Source organism: Dipteris shenzhenensis, chromosome 12 (assembly GCF_047967505.1).
Source record: "Dipteris shenzhenensis isolate YYH24624 ecotype China chromosome 12, Dip_SZ_1.0, whole genome shotgun sequence".
Classification (NCBI taxonomy): Eukaryota; Viridiplantae; Streptophyta; class Polypodiopsida; order Gleicheniales; family Dipteridaceae; genus Dipteris; species Dipteris shenzhenensis.
In genome coordinates this window covers 39112964-39134542 of record NC_141607.1, presented here as the reverse complement: position 1 = coordinate 39134542, position 21579 = coordinate 39112964, and positions in this window count along the sequence as shown.

Here is a 21579-nt window from a genome sequence, read left to right as displayed (position 1 = left end):
AATGCCAAGACCAACGACATGTGTGTGTGTGTAAAAATAGTAAGAGAGTATGTCCCCCTATACATTGATACATACATTTAAGTATTTGCATGTGGCATTTCAGTTTAGCTCATTTCTCCTTATTTCTTGTCATAAATATGTAGAATCTTCCACTATACAAGATTATAAAACTGGATACATGGCTTAAGTGTACTAAATGTATGAGAATGCTTGAGGGGTAGATTTATATTTAAAGCCTCTATTGACTGGCAAGTTCTTTGCATTGTGATAACTTTGTAAATTTCTAAATGTATAGAAGTAGATGATGAAATTAAAGTTAGATTTTCATACACACACATACACAGAACTAAATATGTGACTTACTGCATATTCACTACTCTAACTCTATTTATTAATTCAGTTGAATTTTTACCTACTTTTCGTGATCATAAACTGCGACTAAAAAAATACTTAAAATATCTAACAAGACACCTTCTACCAGGCCATTATAGAAAATTTCATTCTTTAATTTTGTTTCATTTTAATCATTTGATTCTTCTTGCTAAGAATCTACTTGTTGCTTATGTTTACCTATGTATGTAGTGTCCTTCCATGTCCTTGTAAAAGATAGAAGCATTAAGAGATATATCCCTATTATATGACTTGATGAGGGGTAGACATAGTGCTGGTGATGGGCCTACCATAGGCTTAAGTTAGCCAAATGTACATTGGATATAAGGCCACAAGTCTTCTTTTGGTGCTTAATTCTATAGATCTAGCCAAATTTTTAAATTATATATATAATAAGTTGGTGAAAGTTTCCAAATATATTTATTTATTATATAAAACTTTGGCAAATTTTCATGGACTTTATTTATAATTTTATAATCTTAAACCCTAAACCTAGCTCTTTTCTTAATTTTAATTTCAAATTATGGTGAATATACTAAGCTTTTATTTTTATAAAAGCATATAAACTTTCACAAGCCATATAAAACTTTCACTTATTAACGAAACTAACGTGAAAAAATCATCCCTGATGTGTATCCCAATTGGTACTTACTTTAGCACAATCTTTTAACTCTTCAATTTGCTCTGAGTAGCATCCCTAGCATTATCTTATTTTGAGCCACCTAATTTGTCACATCAACGTGGTGGAGATATTTTGATCCTAGTACTCTGCCAAGTATTCCTATTGCCTTCTCATTATTTTTCCCTTAACCCCAAAGACCTTTACCAGTCAAGTATTTGCGCATTTTGAACTTCCATGGCTGATAGTTGGTTGTAGTCCAGTTCTCAATGCCGATTTTCTCACTCGTTTTCCCAATCAAATACTTTGGGTAGCAAGCACAAAAAAACAACAGAAGACAATCTCAATGTTTATAGCAAAAGTCTTAATATGTGCATGAAATTGCTCTGAAAGGGCATAAAAATGCAAATCTTGCCAAATTGAGTTGAAGTCAATACAATGAGATCTAAGGCCTTTGGACCGATGCTAATAGCCTCTTCGCATTATCGTGATTTCCTATGTTCTTATTAAATAGTACTCTTTTGACGATACAAAGTGCATATCTAGCAATAATAGTATATATGAGATAGTAAAAATGAACAAGGAGCTCGAATCAACACAATACGATATGGGCTGTTGGGTCAAATGTGAGAGCCCCTTCTCACATTATACTAATTTTTCCATCACTTCTTTTGGAGATTCTAACTTTTCCTTCAAACCTAGAATCGAGGTGATGTAAAAACAAAAAATGTAGCTCTCAATCTCATCCACAAGTTTACTTCGAAAATTGATCCAAGATTTGGCATGTATCTTTAGATATTTTACCATGCTTCTTATGGGCGGCATCTGGAGTATGTACCTTCCTTCTGCCTTTTGATGTAGAGTCTGTTTCAGTGTAGAGTGGTCTTCATACCTTGAAGTCCCTCTAAAATGTAATAAAGAGCCTTGTCTAGCCTCAACAACGCAGCCCAACCTTTTTCCAAGATGATACAACTATCATGCTTATGTTTTAAACATAACGGTCCTTTCAACACTCTGCACTATCTATGGATTTGAGCTTTCAACACTCCGCAATGTCTACAATCTGATATTTCCAACACTCCACATACTAACTATGAATGAGATGTCATCCTTCACACCAACAATGGATGGAATACCAATCTCCACAACAATTATGGACAAAATGTCAACCTCTTAATTGAGGAAGACGTGCAACCTTACTTGTGCTAGATCTCTAGGCATATAGGCTTTGATACCATGAAATAAAAGAACACAACAACAATAACATAGTGGAAGAGGTAGAGCTTGGAGATCTAGAATTGCACAAGTATGCACATAAGAGAGGAGCTCTTCATTCATAAGAGAGGTTTCGGCATGTGCAGCTCTCCTCAACCACACTATGGGCATCTCCTCCACTCAAAAAAATAGCACCACTCTCAAACAATAGCTTTTATAAGTGTTGGCATCAATGCATTCTTTGATTTGTAGCCTTGAGTCCAAATCACCATGGCTGATGAAGATTCACTCAGATTTCTTCACCCTCACCCCAAAGAGGTGTGTATTGGAAATCGGAGCCTCAGTGTGCGTGTGACATGTGTGGGTGTGATTTGTTTCTGAAAAGGATTATGGCTCAATAGGTCTGCCACATGTCTAGTAGGTGAGTCACTTGGGTGTTTGGTGTATTTGACATCATAGATGATGTCAATGGTATTCATCTCATTGGCATCATTAGTGATGTACTTGTGTGTTTGGTGTATTTGACATCATAGATGATGTTAGTGGTATTCATCTCATTGACATCATTAGTGATGTACTGGTGTGCTGAAGATGAGGGTAGCTCAGCCTATAAGATGCGATGCATAACAACTCAAAGGTTTGCTCTTTTTTATTAAAATTTTTAATTTAAGAGAGAGATCATGCTTGAGAGAGAGTTTCTTGGAATAAGCCAACCTTTTATTTGCTCTTCTATCCTTGCCTTAGCATAATTACATTTTTTAGCTCTTACATAATCTTTCTTTTTTAATCAAGTTTCTATAGAAATTGTGCAAATTGTCGTATATCATGTTTTATGCAAATTGTGCAAGATTTCCAAGTTTCTTCTTGTATCAAATTTTCATGCAAACTGTGCAAGATTTCCAAATGCTGCTTACATCATAGGTAATTGGAGCTTTGCAAAATGGGGTTGTTGATCATTGTGACCAACAAATTTGTAATAAGTAATAAATCTTCAACGACCATGTCCTATTTATTGAATCAATCCTTGGCACATTTCAAACGTGGGAGGTGCATCTATCATAAGATCCTATGGGGATAGTTTATCTTCTACCCTTGCCTTAGCATAAGCATTTTTTTGAATCTACCTTGACAATCTGGGAGGTCTTTTCAAACAATATAACCAACACTCTATTCCTTCCACCCACAATCAGTCTAATGTTTCCCTATCCACATTCTTATTTCGAGTGCATTGTTGAGTTCTAGAATACTCTGATGCAACTTGAACCTGGAAGGAGCATTTTCATTTCTTATTGGTAACATATGCAAATAGAGCCATGAGAGAGAAAAAGGAAAAAAATGAAGTAGCAACAAAGATTTAAGATTAAAATGATGCAACAAGGTGAGATCCCTTGCAACAAAAAATATGTGTACAACATGTAAGGTGAGGATGAGGAGGATTTAGGGAGTTAAAAATAATGTGGGTTGAAGGATTTAACAGTAGCCTTGCACTAGGATTTGGTGATGGAGGGAGAGCATGCTTGTGCATGTCTGATCACCTGTTGTCATGTTTGAATGTAGTAGCCAGGAGTGGTTTCAAGCATTGTCGGGGCACACCTTGTTATTTTGAGTCAAGTACAAAACTTCTAATGAGTGGTCAAGGAAAGTTGAGTAGTTAGAAATCTGAGGGTGTGGTCAAGGCACGGTTCATGTAGAAGTGATTGTTGATGAGAAAGCCTTGAAGTGCAAGAATGGTGACGAGAAGTTCGAGGAGAAGTGCTTTTGATGAGAAAGCCTTGAAGTGTGAGAATGGCGACGAGAAATCCAAGGAGAAGTGATTGATGATGAGAAAGCCTTAAAGTGCGAGAATGGCGACGAGAAATCCGAGGAGAATTGATTGTTGATGAGAAAGCCTTGAAGTGCGAGAATGGCAATGAGAAATCCGAGGAGATATATCATATGTTGAGGCAGTTGCCGAAAGCTTTTTCCCATTATCTGAGAATGAAGTCAAGGTTCTGCTCAAGAAAGAGATCTATAGGAGAGCTAGGGAAGTGGAGATGAGAGGCATCTCTTAAGAAGGAAGGGAGCATACTGCTGTTTGTAACGTCCCATTAGATGTTGTCAATCCATTGTGTGTCTTACGCTATTCAAAATGATCTGGTGACAAAGTTTGAGTGTTTGAGGGTTTGATGGTGTTATCCATCCCTTGGAGTTCATCTTTTAGCATGGATGACTTCTTTTTTTACAAGTATCTAGTGTGGGTTGAGTTTCTCGGTCTTTGGGCATGGCTGGGTCGAGACGTGGAAATGCTTGTGGCTTTTTTGGGGAGATTTTTTCTCATTCCTCCTTCCTCTCGAAAAGATTTTGGCATAAAAAAAACCTAGATATTCTGGGATAGAAGCTAGGAGCCCCTTGATTTGTTCATGTTGCTTTTTTGGATAGAGACTCCATGTGTCAAAGAGTCGGATTTGGGATTTTTATAGATGCATCCTTCATCTATAAGAAAACAAGGCACTTTGCTCATGCATGCCAATAGGCTAGAGAGAACACTAAGGTGGATAGAGAGCCCCCATCAGGTAAGGTTCAAGAAAAGGTTGATTCCCTAGAAGTAAAGGTTGGTTCAAGCTCCTGCACTCATGGCTCTTTATGCCCTAGCAAAAATGTATGAGAAAATTATCAAACTCCCCAGAAAGGAGAGAAGATAGAGGTGTAGGGTTCATTTGGTTCTCTTTCATTGGTTGATTCCGAAAGGAAGAAGGTTGGGAAAAAAGGAAGAGTGTGGCAAAGTCCGGATTACCAAAAAATGAGGGAGGAAAAGTGAGCAAACCAAAAAAAGCGAGTAAGAAAAAGTGAGTGAGCCAAAAAAAAAAAGCAAAACAAAACAATAATAGATTGACAAATCCTTATTTTAGCAACTGTCTAAGTTCTTCAAAAGTCCATGAGAGAGTTGGACCTATGTCATTGCCAAGGCATCATTAGTAAAGATGCACCCTATCTTTGCTCACTTTTACTCATTCAATTTTTTGTAATCCTCCATAATCAAGTTATCTCTCTCCACCGACATAAGTGAGATCACCAATGAAATCTTCCACACAAGTCAAAAGTTTCATGGGACTTCTTGAATGGAATAGTCCACATTACATGCATGTGCAAATGCTTGGTTTTTGAAACTCTATTCACTCTTGGAACAAAAGCCATGTTTTGTTTGCAAAAAAACCCTCCCTAATGAATTACTCTTACATCCCACCAATCCAACAAAATCTAAAGAGTAAGTACATTCCTTTCTTTAAAATGAATTAAATTCCATCCGATGCAAGAAATCGGCTAATTGTTTATTAAATTCACATTTTGATGCATAAAGTTTTACTAAATGGTGCAAAAGGTCATGATAATCATCTAAATCATGCCTTGCCATTCGTTTTGATATGTAACATGACCGCATTTAGATTTGTAAATCAAAAGATACAGGATGTCAAAATTCTCATCTTTTGGGCCAAAAGAGGGAGCGCGTTTACACACTACCTGTTTTGGCCCAAAGATGAGAATTTAGGCATCTTTTTGTCAGTTTCTTGCACCAAATTTAGAGCAAGGCCTCTCAAAAGAGGAGCATGTTAGAACTCTATCTATATATTGGGACAAAAACAATCAAATGTTTTCTATGCAAGTTCTTCTGATGAAAATGTATAGACTAATAAAGATATGCATCAATACTAACAACCTTTTAAAGGCCTATGATGGTTCAAATAGTTCCTAATTAGTCTTAGTGGTTACTGCTCAGACTTTAGGACACCCCAATGGGTTTATATGCCTCATTATGAGTCCACATGCTCTATGTCAATAGAGGCCAAGTAGGGTTACCCCAATAAATCCTCGCATGCTTCAAGATTCGAAAGTTAAAGTAAAGAACCAATCTTCCTCTCAAGGCATTACTATATTTTCATAATTATTTTTAAGCTTTTACATATGTTTCATCTAGGTATGGCATAATAGTGCAATGATTATTAAAGCATTGATACATTTTTGCGACATATGTTCCCAATGAAATAAAACAAATCTAAGGATGGAAAACAAAGATTAGATCAAGCCTTGTGTCATGAATGCTTTAAGGCTTGAAAATATTGCCACCTAGCATTTTTTCGCTCTATCTAGAGCCATACTTCATCTTTAATTATGTGATCACATATATGTTTTTATTGATTACCTTGCTTCTTGCAATTGAAAATCGAATTATGCATAAGCTAGGACCTTACATGTAGCCAACTCTTTCTTTACTAAAAGTCATGTAGTTAAGTGATAAGACAAATTTGCCTTACTTCTATGTATAGTTCAAGGAGTTCTTGCATTCATTTCCTAATCTTGTTTTGGCATTGTCACTGTATACCATATCGCCATTATAAAGAACATTCACCCTACATCTCCCCATGCTCTATAGATATGTTCTTAAGGAGCACTAAGAGAGCCAAACCTCCAATGTTGGTGTCAAGAAATGTAGTGATAATTTTGATCATGCCTGTGTTGATCCTTGGATCCAGGAACCCCTTTGTTTTGGACTCTTGCCAAAGAAGAAGAAGATGAGGGCCAACTGTGTCCCAAAACATTTGATAGAATTCAATTGGGAGACCATTCTCACCAAGGGTTTTTCCTTTCGCCATAGAGGTGACATCACCTTTTAGTTCCTCCAAGGAGAAGTCCTTGTTAGCGTAGGTCTCAGTGGCACTAGGACGAGATGTTATAGTGATAAGAGGAGTGAAGGATGAACGTCTGACCATGGAATGGATCGGGGAGGAGCCAAGGAGCAACCCTAGCCTATGCAAGACCAACAGAAGGCCGCCAGCCAAGATGAAAATCAATGCAAAGATTGCCAATTTGGCTCTTCATATGTAGTTAGGTGTGTTGTGAGTAATTCGCTCGGAGGCATAGCCTCGCTTTTTGACCCCCTTTGAGGAAAATAGAATATATGGGTTCTGAATTGCAGCCCAAATATGCATCACATAGAATAGAATACTCTTGCAACATGAAGGTTGCATCTCTCTCTCTCTCTCTCTCTCTCTCTCTCTCTCTCTCTCTCTCTCTCTCTCTCTCTCTCTCTCTCTCTCTCCCTCTCTCTCTCTACTTGTCCCACTCTCTCTCTCCCTGCCCCACCCTCTTATGCTCTCATTCGTTGTCTCCTCTACCTTAGCATCCATGACACGTCCACGAATCTAGACATCGAAAGATTGGAGCATGATGATGGAATTTTTTGTTAACAATTGAAGGCACTCCTACAACTAATTTAGTGAGTACAAACTAGTGCCATGTTTCTCAAAGAGACTTCATTTTCACATTTTGCAATGTCTTAAGCAAATGACCAAGGGATATGTTAGCATGTGTGCGCACTAGTTTGCTCCACAACTTCGTACTTTCATGTTAATTAGAACTCGAATAGGGTCATGTGAGACATTAGCATAATAAGCTCTATCAAATGTTCATACGTTCTTTCTCATTCGTTTTTTAGATGGTTTAAATAAAATAGTCATAATTTTCACCTAAATGTATACATGTATCATGCCATATGGCTTGGTTTGAAGCAATGTTAAAAGGAAAATGTTTGTAAACTTGTAGAAAGTCCTTGTATAGCATCAAGACCCCTCAACAACTTGCAATTTGTTCTAGAAAGGCTCTATCTTGTTTGTTGAAGTTGATGTATTTGTCAAACCCAAAACTTATATAAGTACTTGATGGAGGGGTGGTGCATTTTCCAATCTGCTTTGTACATGCATGAAAAAGTTTTTCACTAACTTGATATATAATAGTTGGATCTTGTGAAAGCAGTCAAAATTTTGTAAGGAGCTTGAAAAACCAAACCTTCACATGTTCTTTGTTGTGATTCAATATTTAGCTTCACTTAATGACAATGTGACAATCCTTTATTTTGTGCTCTACTAAGAAATGCATGATGATCTAAGAGGAAATACAAATGCATTGGTTGATTTCCTATTTCTAAAGATATAGTCAATGTAATCACATTTACAAATCTTGATTGGGTCATAGTCCTACTAAAGATGGCATTTGGTTTTGATTTAAAATGGCCCAAATATATGCTATGAAAGTTTAGGTAATATTCACTTTAGGCTTACATTTAACACTTTTCCATGTGCAGATATGCTCTCAATTGAGGAACATATATAGCTAGATAGGTTGATTTAATTTGAGAAATGTGTCAGCCTAGTTGATGTGATTAGAGCATTAGAGTGACCTAATTTGGTAAAATTAGCCAAACTTGCAAATAGAGCTCAACTATTTGTTGCCTTTGTTGGTAAAGATAGGGGAGGTCTTGTAGATGTGCATTCCCACAAAGTTGGAAATGTTAATTTGAGTAGGAATGTAGCAAAAAAATGCCCATTCAAGGACTCCAAGAACATAGTTGAATTTCAAGGGGCACCTATTTATTTGTCAGTGAGGCCTTTTTTTTGGATGCTAGTGGAGAAATAGGTGGTTAAGGATTTCATTATTGTCCCAGTAGACTTGAGATTGTCCACCTCCTTACTAGTGAGGGAAGTGATTTTTGTGTAAGTGGTTGTTGCCCAGAGTTACCCAAGGGGGCAAAGTGTTGGGGGGCAATGCAAGATCGATATGTGGGTCCTCAAGGTGGAGGTTTCAATGAAGGTGGAGGGACGATGGATTTAGTCAGAAAATGACTTAATCAGTGCCCTCCATGACCCATAAACCTATATGTGGCAGTAATGTGTGTAGGCTAGACAAAAAACTTTGTTTGTTAAAAACCCAAAAAACACCAGATAGAGATAAAAGAAACATCTCCTACAAAAACGCAACGATGGCCTCCTACAACAAACTATGGTGCAAAGCAACCCAACACACTACCCCTACAAAAGGTGATAGATATCCAACAGAGCCCTACTCACAATCGGTTCCTTCCTTTGAATGCACACTATGAAGTCTCTTTCCAATGACACAACCAACAAGGCACCACAATTTCTTGACCAGAAGATCTCCTTAAAAGCCACCCTGTTTGTCACACTATAGATTGCCAACAAACCACCTCTCAGACAAGGCAAAGACATAGCCACAGTCGACATGAACCCTTGAGGATCCCCAACAAGAACAGATCTCTAGCTAAACTTACATGGAAATCTTGACATCAGCCCCACCCTATGAATAAAAGCCTCAAGCCCCTCACAACCACACATTCCTAGAGAAGATGTCTTAAAGACTTACAAATAAGGCTTAATAGAGAAACATTAACTGATTTTGAAACTTTGCCTGACCACCAACAACCAACAATGAAGCAACATCCAAAGCAAAAACTTAACTTTTCCAACACCACCAAGGTTCCAAATATCCTCCAAGCTACTACACCAATCAATACCATGCCTTAATCTCCACTTATCATTCACCTCGCTACCAGTGATTTGCCCATCAACATAGCACTATAGACTACTTTAGCAGAAAGTTTCCTCAACTCAACTACCCAATAAGGAGTAACCACATGATTAGTAGGCCACAAATGTGGCACACAACTCAAGACCTCAACTAAATCCAACACCTCTCCCTAATGTCCATTCGTCTAGTGAGCTTACACCCCTTATCTCATTGGACAACACATATCATGACACCGCTAATGGACCGATCCCACCTAATACAAGGATATTCCTTTAAGAAAAGCAATCATCCTAGGTCCTTGCAGTGCACAAAAGTTCTTACTCAAGAGATGCCACTTAATGCCCTTATTGTGCTTGAAGGGGATGTCCAAAGATCTACTAGATATCTTAGGAAGTGAAAACCACAATTTCACATGCAAATGGCCTGACAGACCAGAATTAAACATGCTATAGCCACCATCAAAACCTTCATCTACCAACCTTGACCTAACACATGAAACTTACCAATACTACTAGCTTGAAAAAATCTTGACCCCTTCGTTTATTGTTCCAAGAAATCCTCTCAAGCCCTCAAAGATCTATTCAACACAGCCCAAGAGCTCCCCAAATCCTCCCAATCCTTAGCTTCCAACACAAAGACATCTCTTTTAACATGCAACTTTTCAGAACTGCTCTCTGTCATAAAATGACCCTTCTCCTTACAAATGAAACACACATCCAAAAACAACTCAAAGCATACCTATTGAGAGTACACCAAACCATTCAAAAGCTTAATGTCAAGATGATCAGGGATCTCTAGCACCTATCCCAAAGGATCGAATGAGTTTGGTGCCAAAAGGACATCTCATTGATGCTGGTATAAGGAGAAGCTTCCCTAACTTACATGCAAGATATTCCACAACATCCCCCAAGCATAATGGGAGGTTCGAAAACACCACCCACAATTGGTACTCTTGAAATAGAAACTCATCAACGCTAAACGAGTGATGCCATGGGATAACCAAAACAACTGCGCTAGCAAACATAAAGGAGCAACCCACAAGAGTGTTACAAAACACACCAAAGCATAAAAAACCCCTTCCCTAAAAACCTCTCCTTATACTATTCCCCAAAGCTACTATTCCCCAAAGCCTCACTCATATTTGAGCAACCTCCCAAGCTCCTCGAAAGATGGATACATACAGATCCCACCTCTCACCAACTATTCAAGCTCTCGCTTGACCTTTTCCAAAGGCACCTCACAACAATATGCATGGTTCCTCGCCATCTCCTTCCATCCCTTATGCTTAACCTCTAACATGTACAAGAAATATGTACATGCAAACGAGAATGAGCCTCTTTTTCAACTAACTCCGAGAAACCTCCATTAAAGAACAAATTAGCCTTCCTCACACACAAAGGCACCCGCTCCTCTCGGACTTCCTCCTTATTAGACACCCCTCCTTGTACGATTCACCTTGGACCATCACCTTTTGCATCAATAGACATTAGGCGCCTTGACGTTCCCATCTCGAGATCAGCCAATAGGCCCTTCCTCACATTGTGGCCTCTTGACCCTCACTCTAAAGGCTAGAGTGAAGGCTCCCTCCTCATGCCCCTCATGCATGCTCGATGCTCCACTCCTCCCCTTATTTCCTACCTCTAATCAATTAGTTGGGGGACTATTAGGGTGGACAAAAAGTGTTAGAAAGCAATCCATTCTATTGCTAATGGGACGTTATGAATTGATGGACAATGATGTAAGAATCGATTTATTGATTGACAGAGTGATGCCCCATTGCAATTCCTTCCAATAAAAATGTTGATAATTGATGCCCATGTAAATGAGATGGAGGAGGATTTTGTTAGAGGGAACTCCAAGCCGTTTGTCATTTACCATGAACTTTTCAACCAAAAAGTCCAAGTTCCAACCCATTGTCGTGTCCAAGCCTCAAGGGGAGGGTAGTAATGATGGTGACTTTTTGCTAGTTGATGGGGATGTCTTACTTAGAAAATGATAATCATGTATTTAGTGGCAAACTGGTTAATACTTGGAGGGTGATGTTCCTTTGCAAGGCCCTGATAACATCATGGGAAAAGAGTTTTTATGGGAAAAACCGATTGTCCATGTTAAATATCATATTGTTTTGTGAAAATGTGGATTTTATGTGATTGTCAACCCTGAATGCTTCACAAAGTCTATATCCAACTCATGGAAAAAAGAACATGGGGAAAAAAAGGTGGGGAGCACATGGCGTCTTGGAATTAAATTTTGCTACTACATCATGAAAAAGAGGTTGGATGGGACAAGTTGAAATCTAATATGGGTCCTTGATTCACAAAATCGCTCTACATTCTTACCACCATCCACATAATATTTGCCATTGTAAGAGGGTGTTCCTGCCCAACGCTGCTCACAACGCATTCAGTTGTTTCCACACCTCCTAGAGAACTCCATCATTAATGATTGGGACCCATTTTGTGGACCTCTCAATCGTCAGTGATGACCAACTGAAATGGGATGAGCAACCAATGCTGTATTGACACTACGAGGAAATTGAGCACCGAATTGCCCGAGCAACAAGAATAATTTTCCATCAACAAAGAATTCGATGCTCAATTGTGACACATGAGGGCAATCACACCGACGCTCGCCCAACATAAGGAAGTGGCGTCCCCCTACGTGGCATCCAAGGCATGTTTGCACAGGCAAACCATCATGGGTAGCCACTCCCCCTCGCCCAAGGCTCGACCAGCTTCTGACCTCAAGATTTGAACCTGCGTGGACCAATCACCAGACCCTCGGTATAAACCATGTAGGCATTATCGCCTTCTTGTTGGACATGTTATTCATATGGGTGTGAAATGCACGCCCTACCCATACCTTTTCTCACTCGGGCATGCATTGGGCATGTGTAACCGCCATGAGATTGTGTTGGGTGGAAACATAAGGAACCTTGGCATTTCATGGCATTTATGTTCAACAAAAGTTGAGCGGGGACGGCCTCTAATATCAATTCCGTCGCACAAGCTAGACAACCAAATTCATCAATCAACCCATTTAAGTAGTACACTGTGAATCCCCAAAACTAGTGAAGATTCAAGAAATCGACAATAGCTATGGTTGACGAAGGGCACATCCTCACCGTCCGATTTGCAGGTCTTCATAATGAGAATAAGTGCTCCAGAATCTAACGGGACAGATGGCCATGAATGATGATTGAGGGCTCAAATTCCAACCGTCGATCAAAATAGGCATCTTAACAATTGCCATTGCAGACTATCAAGGTATGATATACCAACCTAAGAAAATAAAGAAAATGTATCTTCATGTTAGTGACCTTAGTAATTGTTTTGATTAGTTCTTAGCCCTTTTTCATCTTAAAAGAAAAGATATTTCCTTTATGCAAGTAGGTCCCCACGATGAGACTTATTTGTGTATTAATTAGTCTCTTGGGGTGAAAGGCACGATTAACCTATTGCGATATGGAAATATTAGTCTGTTGTCTTGCGAAGCTTCTGGTTGCTTCCTCCACCACCTTCTTCTCTATAAATCTCCTTTCCTCTTTCTTTCCCTTCTTCTCTCGCACTTCCTCTCAACATCCTACTGTCGTTCAAGATGCATCAGCCACTCGAAGGGTCATAGGAAATTTGTCTACGAAATTAGGATCGAATTTTAATTGATTTGAGTTCGCGACGAGCAACAGTTTGATAGCTAGAATTTATGAAATCGGAGGAGCCAATAGGAGGAGTGTGTTTGCAAATAGAAAATTAGATGGGTCTTTACTCTTACGCATAAGTTTGAAGTTTTCAATTTCGTCAAACACTTTGTTGCCTTGGGTGAAAACCAATCTAAATGTTGGTTGCAGACCCTTCATTCACATTAGGGGAGGGGGTGGGGGAATATCTATCCAAAGCATTGAAACACATTTTTGATGAGAAGGGCATTACACATGAGTTACCAAGAGGCATACTCAATAGAATGGGAGTGGTGAAAGGAAAGATTGATCACTTTTGGCCATAACGATGCGTGTGAGGCGTCTCTTTTTCCATTGTATAGATCTAGTAGTCTTCATCCAACGACGTGCCATTCGATCGCATTCACAACACACGTGTCGCGCTCGCCAAACCGAACCATCGTGACCACTCGAAGCATTGCCAGCTCGACAGATCATGAACATGTGTTCGACTGGACGCCACCTCCCCCATTCGTTGACAAGTGTTCAACTTGAAGTCGGGAGCCGCGACTCAATGATGATGATGATGATGATGATGGTCATGCCAAAAACGGGCGAAAGTGGCTCTCAAAGGAGTTCCCCGGGAAACTCCGTTGAGATTGATTCCGTCGATGATGGACGGAAAGTGGCCATAAAGTCCGTCGATGATGGACGGAAAGGCCAAATCGATGGAAGCCACCACATCAAACGAAAACCAGGTCTCATGAAGAGCTCTCGCCTTTCGCAATTCCGACTACCGGAATCGAACACGAAAGCCCAAAACGATCCGAAGTTCAAATCGATAACCCAAAACTCAACTTACAACAAATTTGCACTACCCAATCCTATAATCGAAATGCCCAGCTTGATCTTGATCGGGAGACAAACATTCAGAGCCGGATTGGATCATCCAGCATAGCCCTCGGAATACTGTTTTTTTTGGCAACTCTTTTCTCTTACAAATCATCAACAACTAACAGAATCCAGATCTGTTTCGAACGAGTTACATCTTTACGCGCAACAAAAACAATCATCTGCACATCTCTTGTTTCTCTCAAAGCAAAAAAAACCCACAGAAATCCCAAGTTTATCGAAGACTAAAGCAACCAAGCTCCGATTGAGTACCAAACAACTCCAAATTTTAACAGAATCGAGTCCAACTCTCAACGATCCGACCCAAATCAACTCGACCGACAAAAAAACCCAAATCAAAGAACCTGCTTCAATGCTCACATCACATATATATGCTGCGAATCCAAACTTTTGCAATATCTGGTTTTTTGCAAGCGTCGAAGGAATCTCTCTCCTAATTAAGTGTGTCTCTGTCGCTGCTGTCAATCTTTCACTTCAAGGTCCAATTGCAAACCCACCATTTCTTCCAATATATATATATATATATTCAACAGAATCAGCAGCTCTTTGCTTACATTACGAAATGCTCTTTTCGAACCATTGCGCTGGCAGCTGAAAAGCTCGTCTTTTGCACACCTGTCGTCACTCAATCACTCAGAGAGACGATTCCTTTCTTTCTTTCTTTCTCTCTCTCTCTCTCTCTCTCATCGATTAAGAATTTCAGACACACACAAAAAATCGCATCCTCCCAAACCGACCACCAACCAAACGAAAGATGAACGATCCATCTCTCTACGTCTCTCCAATCAATGCGATGGACGACATCTCTTATGTTAAACTCCTCTCTCACCTTGCATTTCTGACTCTCTCTCTCTCTCTCTCTCTCTCTCTCTCTGTCGGTCCCTACCTTTGAAAAATGTTCAGTTCTAAAGAAATAATTCCTACAAACCACCTTCTCCTTCCGTCCTCCATCACCTTTTCCCCCTCCGAGGGTCCCTGAACCGCCGCCCCATTACCCATTTTTCTATAACCTGCTCTGTTTTTTTGGTTTCGTAGTTTCATGTCTCGAGGGCAAAGGACCCACAGTGCAGGTCCTGTCCTGCCCATCCGTGTCCCCAAAAAGGTTCATCTTTTTTAACGCCTTCATCTGCAGCAGCTAATGCTAACACCTTCACCTGCAGCTAATGCAATTATGCAAAGTCTAGCCATTACTCCGTCAAGATCCAACCGAGTTCAAACCGATAAGCCAAAATCACCTTCAACAAGTATGTAAACGAATCCCAATATCAAAATGCGAGGTCGATGATAGAGTCACAAGAGTTAGGAGGATTCTCTCATAATCAGCGGATGTAGTCACAAATTCGATTAAACTTCGAAGTTAGCGAGATGCGCACTTGAATGCAGATGTTCTTGCCTGATGAGTTGCCTCTGCCATGCTTTCATTTCCCCTGCGAATCTTCACGATATGTGCAGTGTGCAAAGGACCCACATGTTCATGCGTTTCTCCTTTCTCTCTCTCTGTTTGTCGCTTGAAGTTTGCCACCTGCACCTGAGAAGCTTTGCTTTTTTCCTTGGTCCTGCCTATCCTCCCCAACCCCCGAGTTTGCTCAGACTTTTCGGCTTTCCGATCATCATCATCTTCAGTCCCCACACCCTTCATTCATTCCAATCTCTTCCATCCGTTCTCTACCCTCATCTGCTCATCGCCCCTACCAATGCGTCCTCAAAAGTCCCTCCCCAACTCTTATCCGGCCAGACCATCCCTGCTTTGATGATTCATATACACTACACTCACCATCTACAGCATGCCAACTTCCACTTGATGCCTCCATAGCTCCATAGCAGCTGTCGTCTCTGATCAGGCTCTAGCAGATCCTTTCATATCCTTGTCCTTTGCTTTTTTCTCTTCGATTTAATCAAAACCGGATTGATCTAGCAGAACTATACAAGTCACTTATCTGCAGTCTGCAGTGTTATATCATCGCCAACCTGCGATTGCTGTCAGATAGCTCCTTTCTAGCTATTGCGTGCTCTCTCTTCTGATCGCCTACTTGAATCCCAACTGATTTGTGCCGGCCCATAGAATCATTTTCCCGTCCTTTACTAGAACCTGCGCGGGTGTAGATTATTCCCTCATATATCTTCTCCACATTGAAGCTCAATCTTGTAATTCCGGCTGCTAGTTGCCGGATCTAGAGATTCCTTTTCCAGGCTTTTTATTCGATCGTGAGCCACTGTCCTCAATTAGTTGTCGAGTTTCCTCTTACCTATCTCCTTAACTTATCTTGTACTGGATCCTGTACGCCGCGATCGGGCTTGATCATCCATTTATTCAAAACCTGATAGCTTTCTTTCTCTCAATTACAGAGAGATTTAGTTCTTGAACCTTAGAATACGTGACCTTCCGCGCCTTGTGGCTGAGCCAGAATCTTTATTTCGCACTCTTCTACACTTCGTTAACTGTCCTTGCAGATGGGGAAGTGTACAAGCAAGGAACGAATTGGGAAGTCGTTGCAATCTCGAGTTAGGAACTTGCCAGCTTCACGAAATCAAGCGGAGACTTCTGGGGTCCGGCAGGAAGAAGCCGAGAAACAACCATTTTTTGTAAAGGTAAGACATCTGGATTTTGCTTTGTCAAGTTGTTGATCTTTGACGCTCTTGAACCGATTGAACCGATGCTAACGCCTATGGCTGCGCGCATACGGATGTAGCTAGATATGCGGTAGAAAAAAACAGTAGAGTCACACGTATAACAGGAAGATCTCGTATGCGCAATCTCCAGCAGAGGGAGCCAAAGTCGTGCGATTGGCCACACGTGTATTTGCCACCGTGTTTTTCAAGTCACGTGCATAAGTTCCAAAGAATTCCTGACCATTGTACATCTTCCACGGAGATCTTCCACGGAGGATAGCCTTGTTGGGAATCGGGATGGATGTTTGGAGTGCAACGACTTTGGTGGGCCCATCATGTCCTAAATCCTGTCGATATGAATCATGATGATACGAGTAGTCATAGTATCTTACAGTTGATTTTTACCACCTTAAAGACCTTGTAAGATCACCACTGCCTGCTCAGCACTGCGGGGTCACGTCATCAAGACTCTGCTTATTTTGCTTGCTTTCCAGCTACTTTGGCTTGGACTTAATTTTTTTGCCGTAACCAATCAGTTTCAAATTCTGGTTATGATCTAAACCCTCTGGACTTCAGACTATTGCTTACTCATTGGGCTACAAGTAATAGGGGCATAACCACGTGAGTGCTTCATAAACCTACGGCACACCTGTTGGCAGTGCTAGCATCATTGCTGCCCCATCCTATATTTTATGAACCTGATGTTGGGAAGTGCTACATTCAATGGATAGCCAGCTACAGATAATTGGAACCTCCAAGGTTTCTCCTTGGTCTCTGAGACCATTATGCGCATGGGAGGCTTTGCTGCTGGATTCTACACTAAATCCGACTGTGTATTCATGTTCCATCTCAGCCTCCCAAAACCAATTAGATCCCATCGTATAGAGAGGTCACGTAACTGGAAGGCAAAGAGAGGCCTCTTGACTCCATACTGACTCCAGAAATTGAAATGAGCTCAGCTTAAAACTGTGGTATGGCATCTGAGAATCCAAAGCTGCTGCAGGGTCGTGATGACCCTAAAGAGTTCTCCCATCCACCAGACATCTGATTGCAATTCTTCCTTGCAAGGAAAAAGCCAGTTTTTTCTTTAAGGAGTATTGTAGGCTTGCTTGTATGCCCTTTTTTAATGCACTTAGGGTCCTATCCCAGGCAATCAGATGTTGAGCTCCAAGGCTGCTGTCTGAATGGGAATTCCACACATTTGGGTGACACGTCTGCACACTCATCCTTCTGACCTTTTCACATCAGTATCCTCTCATCTTTGCATCTCTGCTGTCACCCCAATCCCCAGGCAGAATTTGCAAAGCACAATTTCTGTACCTGATTGGAGACAGCCGCTTTAGATTGCACTGGCATTATTTGGCCTAATGTGTTGGCATGTCACTCAGGTAGGCAAGTCTTTGTGGACACAACAATTCCTGCGAGATTGGGCCAGAGAGCCTAAGGAGACATGAACTTGGAATAAGAAATATATCTAGATGAATCCAGGAACCTGCCCAAACTCATCCTCTGAAAACACAACATAGTGCAGTTTCAATCTCACGATAGTCACTCGTAAGGTTGAAAACCATAAACTCCATCACGCATAGCAAGGACTAGCTACTATAACATCCCCACTAGTGTCATCAGCCCCCAACAGTGGGTGTAGACCATAGTATAAACATATGCTCTCACACATACAAATCCACACACCCACACATACTTGAGCATCCATTTATACAAAGTCTTTGTACTCAGTTTCTGTCAGCACGCTGACGGTGAAGGGCAGACTCAGCGATGACGAAGGCTAGCACTAAAGGAGAAGGCTAATCAAAAAGTAGTCTAAAATATCTTCATTCAATCTACAACTGCTTGTGAAGACTAAACAATTTCATTTTAGTCTCTCCTAGATGAGCATCTAAATCTAGCTGATAGAGCAACACACCACTTAAGATAGAAAGAATTATCGCAATACCAGCAGCAGGCGACAACATGGACGAAAACTTCACAAGGTGAAATTTGCATATCCGCTAATACAGCAGAAGCATATATATATATCTAGATGAATCCAGGAACATGCCCAAGCTCATCCTCTAAAAACACAACATAGTGCAGTTTCAATTGCATGATAGCCACTCGTAAGGTTGAAAACCATAGACTCCATCACGCATAGTAGGGACTAGCTACTATGGCATCCCCACTGACTTGGAATAAGAATTGCTAGGACTAAAGCCGCGCCTTTTCAAGTGTCCTTTGGAATTCTCGCCCAAGGAGACTAGACTTGGAATAAGAATTGGTAGGACTAAAGCTGTGCCTTTTCAAGTGTCCTTTGGAATGATAGGTTCTTAGAATCCGTGTTAGTCTAAGAACTCATGTACACAACTATCCAAAAGACTTTTACTTGTAAAGAGATCTATTGTTGAGAACCATGTCTAGCAATGGGCTTCAGAGACTAGTTGAAGTCATGTGACTTCATGTGGAAAAAGTGTGACATATCGTTAATTTGGGTAGTCAATGATGTGACTTATGTGAACCTTACTGTGAGTAAACAAGCAATGTAATCTCCAATGTATCTTGTAGTATTTGATGCATCTCATTGGTACATGTTCCTGTTCTCCACCTCTTGCATATCGTAGAGGGTACTATCATGTCTGTGATACTGTGTGGCGACCTATTCACTATACTACTTGCTCCACCGACTTCTCAAATTCTTAACTTCTATTCTACTAACTATCTACAACTCAAATCTATTGCAAACGCTCCCTAATTTCCTGCACAAAACTCCTACCACTAAACCTCTGCCCCCCTCCTTGCGCTTCACCACTCCTATTTAATTGATTAACCTCCCCCTATTACCTAAATTAACCTAAGCTAATTGCCCCTAACCTAAATTAACCAATTAACCTAACCTATCGCTCCCCCTCTCTCCTTGCGCTCCCTCCCTCCCTACGTCTCTCGCTCAGCCCCCCTTTCCGCTCCCTCGCATCTCCCTCCCTCCGCTACCTAAGCTCGCTCCCTCCCTCCGCTCCCTACACTCCCTCCTTCCCTGCGCCTTGTCTCTTTGCACTTCCCTCAGGCTTTGTCTCAACCTCTCCCTCTCCCACTCTTCCTCCCATCCATCTCCACTCTATTTGCTAGCATGTAATCGATGACAGCAACCCAACACGATCCGTTGCTTGCTACCGTTTTACAGTATGATTTTCTAAATTCGAGGCTTGCATGATCGACAAAAGGCATAGAGAGGTTGCTTGGTCCAAAGGAAAGCGCGACACACCGCTGCTTGCACGCTCAATGCTGCTGGTTGGTGGCAAAAAGAGGACCAAGCTCCAAGGGACCCGTGAGCCGAAATTTCTCATTCGTCAGGACGCTTCTCGAACGAACACTCTGGAACCACTGCCACCGCCACCCTTACTTTTTGGCCCTTAATCGAGGATCAACCTTACGTTAATTCAACTTTCGCCCTCCGTGCGCGAGCGTTCTAATACAAATGTACAAATAAAACTCATAGGGGGCCGTATAGATGAGGTTTTGAGATGGCCCCTGGCTATCCAGAGAGATGGGCTTGTAGGTATTGTGGTGCCTAGATGAAACCATCTTGGGATAGGCCTAGCCATCTCTGGCATGAGGCTGACTTGGAGCTAACCATTAGTTTTTGAATTGGAATATCCAAGGTGGGTGTCTCTGAAGGCAATTGAGGTGAGAGCTCATGCATTTGGCTGGGTCGAGATTTTAGTCGGACGCCTGTAGGTTTCTCAGAGAGTGAACAGGTTTTAGCATAACTTGATCGTAACACCTAGCCTGACCATCCATCCTATATGGCGGAGTCTTTTTGTTACGCTCAAGTTGAGGTAACATGACCTCGGAAGGGTCGGTCGACATTTTCCTTTAAAGGATCAATGTTTGTATTATACTTCTTTGGGCTTCATGTAAATGATAAAAAAGGAATCAACGTCAAGGTCCTAGGTGAGGGTGATATGGCACTAGACTAGGTGGATCTAAGGCTAAAGGGACCTAAATGCATTAAATGTGCCTAGGGGCAATTGGTTTCAATGATATCCCAAGAGAGGGGTAAATGATGCATTAAGGAGGGACCCTAGAATGAAGACATGTGGCATACTAGATCCATCTAGGGAATTTTGGGGCTTGGTGGAATTTTGTAAGCAGGAGCTTCACGTAACAGTTGATTTTTTGGAGAACTTGCAACCACCGAGGTTGGCTGGGAGGACAATTAATGTATCTATGCCTGTGATTGGAGAAAGAACAGAGGCGCAACAGATTTGCGCGTATCATTTTGGTATTAGAGCCAGGCAAGCGATTGGGAAAAGGGGGAGGTGGACGACGTTGCGTTATCTGTCCATGATATCTGAATTGTGTACAATCGCAGGTTGATAATTTGGTTAAAACTGAAGGCTGTGGGGGGCTTTCGAATTGTGGGTCAATTGCTGTGCGAAGTCCGTGAGTTACAATAGTTACGTAGATTAGTCTTCTTCGTCATTGAATTGACCACACTGGTATTACTTTTAATTACGTTTATCGCAGAGCAATTTTGGAGAGTAGTTAAGCCTAGGTCTTGTGCCTTCGTCGTGAACGTGAGCGTTGAAACGGTGACTTGAAGCGAGATAAAGCATAGTGATCGTCATAATTTAGAAGGCGGACAGATATTCTCTATCAGTTTATGATTAATAATTAAAGAACGACGTCTCGTCTATTTGAGAGACCATCGTTGATTGCGTTGAGTATACTGTCGAAAGGGAGTCACAGTTCAGGTTCAACGATTTTCAAGCCTACTAGTAACTGGTTGGCGGAGTTTTGATTTATAAAAAGAACTGGAGTGTAACGGTTG